The sequence below is a fragment of the Triticum aestivum genome, chromosome 7A, assembly GCF_018294505.1.
Source record: "Triticum aestivum cultivar Chinese Spring chromosome 7A, IWGSC CS RefSeq v2.1, whole genome shotgun sequence".
Taxonomy (NCBI): Eukaryota; Viridiplantae; Streptophyta; class Magnoliopsida; order Poales; family Poaceae; genus Triticum; species Triticum aestivum.
This window is the reverse complement of record NC_057812.1, coordinates 612619966-612626317: the sequence shown is the minus strand read 5'-3', so window position 1 is coordinate 612626317 and position 6352 is coordinate 612619966. Positions and strand designations below refer to the sequence as shown.

General features: G+C 44.5%; 1 pseudogene; it reads right to left on the bottom strand.

Annotated features, from left to right (window-relative positions):
* LOC123153566 (O-glucosyltransferase rumi-like) lies at positions 1–4268 on the bottom strand (annotated as a pseudogene).
* Positions 4269–6352: the final 2084 nt, after the last annotated feature.

The window sequence follows — 6352 nt, the reverse complement described above, 5'->3', positions numbered from 1 at the left end:
TAAACTAAGTAAAAGCTGCTTCATTATTCATTTTTTTGAATTGTTTATCACATGTGTCAGGGCCACAATTTTTTTAAATAAAAAGTAAAACCTGCTTCATACATGCCGCCTAGCTAATAAGGCAACAACTGAAGTAGTTTGCTTCGCACCTGCTCGTCCCTCATGGCTATTTCCCTGACTTGATCGACCGTGAACGGCGGCGGCAGCGTGCATGGCTCGTCCACGGCCACGTACTTCTCCCTGGACTCCATCATGTACTCCCGCTCGCGGCCGCGCCTGGGGCAGGCCATGGACTCGAGGCTGACCTCCACGGCCTTCTCCGGCACGGCGGGCCTGTACCGGAGCAGCCGAGCAGGGCGCTGTACCGCGTCAACACGCTCAGCATGTACTCATACACGTAGTCCATGCCCATCTCCTCCCTCGCGAACCCGCTGCCTTCCTCGCCCATGCGCCGCGCCGGCGCCGGGTGGGCGTTGCCCCAGTCGACGGCGAACTTGACGGCGCGGCACTTGTTGGCCGGGTCGATGGGCCAGTAGTGCTTGCCGGCGACGAGCCCCCGCGAGAAGAAGTCCCTGAAGGGCGTGTCGATGGCCAGCATCGGCGAGTCGCACGCGAGGATGTACTTCTCGCTGACCGACCACGTGTGCCCCTGCACGTACATCTTGTACCTGTACCGGCACTGCTTGGTCAGGTCCGAGTCCCGGAACCCGTTCCGGCCGGCGGCGTCCCAGTCCTGCTTGAACAGCCGCGCGTTCCACTCCTTGCCGGCGGCGGAGTCGTTGCTGCACCGGAACAGGTCCTGGCGCACCTCCTACACGTCGGGGTTGCCCTTCCAGAACGCGTAGGGCTCCCTGTCCGGCCACGGAAGGCGCGCATTCTCCCGGACGAGCTCCTCCATGAGCGGCGCCCACGGGCGGACGTTCACCTCCGGCCAGCCCCAGAAGGACCAGTCGGGGAAGAGGATGGCCAGCTCCCGCGACTCCTCCTTGCAGTACCGGAAGAGCGGCGGCGCGGCGGACCGCGACGGGTAGTCGGCGGCGAGCACCCTGGGCGAGTCTGTTGGATCAGAGGCCGGAAGACACACGCGTACAGGTGGAGGAAAAACGATGAGACACACACGAGAGATTTTTCTCCTCGGCTTTTCTTCCTTTATATCTCATTGTTCGGTTACAGAAGGGAAAACGTGGCCAGTAAGGATCCTACCAAAGCGCCATGATCCGGTTAGCTCGTGCCATCCCACGAGCTCCTGAACGTGTCTACCACGCGATGCTAGACTGAAGGAAACGGCCCGATGCAAACGGATGCATCTCAGGCCCATGCAAATGCATGCACGGCTCGCACAAGTTATGGCTCGTGGCTAACAAACTAGCTAACAAAAACAAATGCTAATTAGACGTGACAGATCGTGTACGTGCTAGCCTATACTCAACTAATGCAAGCTAAATCTCAGAAACAAACATGCACTATTCCGTACGTGCAACATGATTATCTGACAGAGTCGAGGGTGCTGAACATGATGTCGACGTCCGGGACGCGGCCCGGGTAGCGGGCGAGCAGCTGCAGGATGCCCCACTGCGTGAAGACGTCCCGGGTCTGGAACGAGTCGCGGTACTTCTCCACGTACGCGCGCCCGGCCACCACCAGCAGCCGGAAGTCGGCGTGGGGCTGCGCGCGCTCCACCGCGTCCCGCGTGATCCCCGTCGCGCGCCACGGCTCCATGTCCGCGTGGATGTGGCGGAAGTAGTCCGGGCACCAAGGCGGCCGCACGCCTGGATAGTACCGCCGTTTGTTGGATGACGAGGACGATGTGTCGGTGTCGTTGCTGCAGCTCAATGGTATGGGTACCAGGGGCGCCGTGGACGAGTGGCCGCGTCTATGCTGACTGAACCCGGTGCCCGCCGGCAAGAACGTGTAGTACTGCTGGATTGTGATCATGAATGCGTGGATGTACACAAAAGCTAATCAGTACTGATATTTTAATTTGACACAATCATCAAAATATATCTCTTACGCTTATACTACTATTTACAGGAAGACCTTTTTGTTCGAAATATGATCTAGTGTTATACTCATGTGTAAGTTTCGCGAAGAAATGACTTCCATGGTCTTATGTGACGAGAAAAAATAAAACCGGTTTCTATATAAAAGTTACTATTCAGATTTTTTGAAGTTGCAATATTTTTTTTTGCGCAATGAAGAATATCTAGGTCATTTCTTCACGAAACTTCATACGTGAGTAGAACACTAGACCATATTCACCACAAACAAGTTATAGAGTAATTTGATTTTTTTAAAAATAAAAATCTATATAAGGTGCGCCTGGAACTATGTAAGGGGCTAGTGATGTAAGATAGTGTCCAATCAAGTTACTTCTTGTATACCAATAAATCTTATTTTAAAATAAAACGCCAATCATATTTTATTTTATATTATTTTTAATCTTGGTATTATTAAATTCAAGAGGATTTATTTGCGTCCCACGAATCAAATTTGAATATGTTTGATTTGACCATTTCCTTTAGCTAGCTGGAATCTATAAGCACTGGGAGCATTTCCTCGCACTTGTCGTTGATGGATCTCTATCCCAAAGTCAAGATTAATGTAGGATTGTTATATATATATATGTATATATGTATATATATATATATATATATATATATATATATATATATATATATATAGAGTAAAGATAGCCATAAATAAATTGAGAAACACGATTCTTTTAGTACTTGTTTTTTGGATGGGTTGCATATTCTTAAAACCATAGGCGCACTATTATATGCGCAACACTAAATCTAGTAGTAGAAAGAAAAGTGTAATTAGAGCTTTTTTTTCTTTGCGAGGATGTAATTAGAGTTGTTGCACAGTCGAAAAGATTGCATTTGCACAACAATAGTAAGTGGAGATGTAGTTGCACAAAAATTGTAAGTGCAACTCCAAGTTAGACTTGTGCACCTCAAACCTATTAGCCGTTTTTTAACTGTGTTCCCTTTCATCCCTCGACAACGAGGACTTTCACATTTCAAATATTAAAGTCGCACAAATATTATATGTTTAGTTCTAATATTAGAAATATGCAATTTGACCACCTGGGACATGTGGTTAGCAAATTCAAAATTCACATAGAAATATGCAATTTGAGTATGTGTAGTTGTCATGTTTTACCTTTAATATTGCACATATCGTAGTCGCCTAGCCCAAAGTCAATTACTCAATCCCTATTATAGGGATATATTTCTTGTCCATCAACCTAGTGTGAATTTCTTAGTTTTGGCGAGAAACTGTCTTCTTTGACAAGATACACCAATCAAATTACGAGATAACTAAGTCATGATTTTCTTCACTGCTTGCTTTTTATTACTCTTGTCTTTCTAGCACCCACAAACGCCTCACTGCACCCTCCTCTGGTCCATTGCCCCTTCGTCTCCGCCGCCGTCACCCTGGCATATATCTGTCTTTCACCGTTGTCTTACTTTGAGATCTCACTCTTTCACCTCTGGCCGTTCTTTCATTCACCTTTTCCTCCTCCTTCCTCATTCCTTGACTGTGATTAACTCTACTGTTTTGTACGGTAAACATGGATAGAAGATCTTGGTCATGAGAATGATATTGTACGTGTCTCAAGTTTGTGAAAAAGACCGTTTACTGTGATTAACTCTTGTGGCACGTATGTGACTTGATTATGCATTTAGCAGAGTCATACTAACTAGAGATCTACGCAAGGATGATTTGAATACTACAGTTAGGCCAGGGATAATATCTAGCTAGCTACTAGCACACGTACTTTAGGGATAACTACTGGTATGGAAGTATATTTGTTTGCAATGTACTACTATAATTTTTCAAAGATTGATAATTATTTTGCAATTTGTACTTACATATAATTTGTTGTTATCATTCGCAATAATCACTAGTGGATGACTTATATTAATTGAGTTCATGCATGATTAGAAGTACTTAGAACAGGTCATCGCTCGTTGTGCACTTGTGCATGCATTCGCAAGCAGGAAACAACACGAATTGACTTCCAAATTTTAGTTTTTAGGGGAAACGTGAACTAACTGAACTTCTTGGATAGGCGTAGGTATACTTACAGCTGCGTCGAGGTGGATCCATTTGATGCCGACTAGCAAAGCAAGAAGCACAAAGATGGACATGACCACTCCAACGCCGCCCTTCGCCGTCGTCGTCCAGCACGGCTTGGTGTGCTCCGCCGCCAGATCCTCGTCGACGATCTCGTCCCTAGCTGGAGGAGGCAGCGGCACCATCGCTGCCCTCTCCTCGTCGGCCGCTGGAGAGCAACCCTTCATCCAACTATATTTTTTGTCGGATGGTAAGAGGAAGGTTAATAAAGCTGTTAAGAATGATCACTACTCTCTGCCCACGTATATAGTGGCTGGTTGCTCTAGTACCTAGTTATACATGGCACCAATGACATTTTGACCCAAAGCACATGGACTTCACGGGCTTATCTGGATCGTTGGCCTGGAGATTCGTGCTAGCTTCAGTTTTACTTTTACAACCTGTACATTGTATCTTTCTCCTCTATCTCACATTAGTCGCCTCTGTTTGCCTCCCCCACACCGCACATGGGAAGGTTTCTCCAATGCACGAGCACTTGTGGCGTGCCTGGTGTATCCGATCTTGGTGCACCCGCCTGAAAGTCGAAAAAGAATCTAAATGTAAGTCAAAACGTAGCCACAATATATATCTACCATGTTGCACAAATTTAATCCAGACTTGAAACATATCTTGAGAACAAAAAAGAATAATCTCTCAATGAATAGTAGCTAATCTAATTTGTTCTGTCAATTTGGCCCGGCCCCGCTTATGACACTTGGTTATAGTGTTGCACCTGAGTCTTGAGTAAACAGAAAAACATAGTTATTGAAATTCAAGAACAATTCACCCAATACAAAAAAATGTACATAACATACCAAACTAGTCCCTCCGTCCCATAATATAAGAACGTTTTTGACACTACACTAGTGTCAAAAATGTTCTTATATTATGGGACGGAGGGAGTATTTTCCATGTTCATGCTTATTGAGATTTGAGAATAACAAATCTATCTATACCTTCAACACAATGCAGAAATCCCAAGATCAGATAGGATGCATAATAGTGCAATCATGTACAATTTGATAAGTTCCTGAACCGTTGATGCTACAAATCTCATGTTCATAAGTTTACTTCATGGTAAAGTAGGCCCCTTTCTTGACCATGTTACACAAGACTACACACATAATGCAACTTCCTTGCACTAGCTAATTTTCAATTAGTGTGATGTTTCTCCAATAGCCAAATAAGAAACTTCTATCTCAAGCAAACCAACGGGAAGAACTAAAATTTGGAGACAAAACGAGATAAAAGAAACACAACTTTTGTGGTGAATCAAAAGTGCTAATATCCAGGCTCTACTACCAGTTGTAAGAAAGAAAAAACTATCATGTGGAAACTTTTCTCCAAGATCATTTAGACATCGAGTGGATTCAATCATTTGACCCCTTTGGCTTACATACCTTGGTGCCTCTATTATCCATGTGGAATCTGGAAATCACCGGCGTAGAATTGTCGTAGTAAAGTATTCTCTTTTCTCTTCCTTCTTCTATAGTGTTTCTCTTATGATTAGAGAACAATACTACCATCTGCACCATGCATACGCTAACTCTCATGTATAGATGTGCTCATGCTCCCTTCATGCAGCGTTCCCCCTCCTTATATATGCTAATGCATTGGCTCTAATTATAGTGTCACATGGCATATGTGGTAAGCTATCTTAAATAGAATCCAAATGTCCAATGATGTTCACATGCATGCCTATTTATAGTGCACGATGTCTTCCAAAGGACACATTGTTCCAATGGTTGCAACTTCTCCAATCAAACAAGGCCCTTGATGGACTGTTGCAACACATGCAACACAAAAGTCCATGCAGGTTTCCATCCACCAAATGAAGCCAAAAACTACTGGCTATAAGCGCTCTTTAATTAGATGCATGCAAAGCAACTACTACCCCGAATAATTTTCACGTGGGACATTACAGACTAGTCATAGTGAGGAGTAACTTGGCACTAGTCTATTTACTACCTTCGGTGCTCCTTCGATACAAAGGAATTTCATAGGATTGTTGGAGGATTTGGATCCTTAGGATTTTTTTCTATGATAGTCATTTTATTTGTAGGAAAATAACACAAATATTCAATCAATGAGGTAGCATGTGGTGATTAGCCCACTAATTACCATTGTTAATCCTACTCATCAGGTTAGCATAGTGTTACGTACATATATGCAACACGAAAATAACACAAATATTCAATCAATGAGGTCAACGGTTGAAATTGAGATGTGA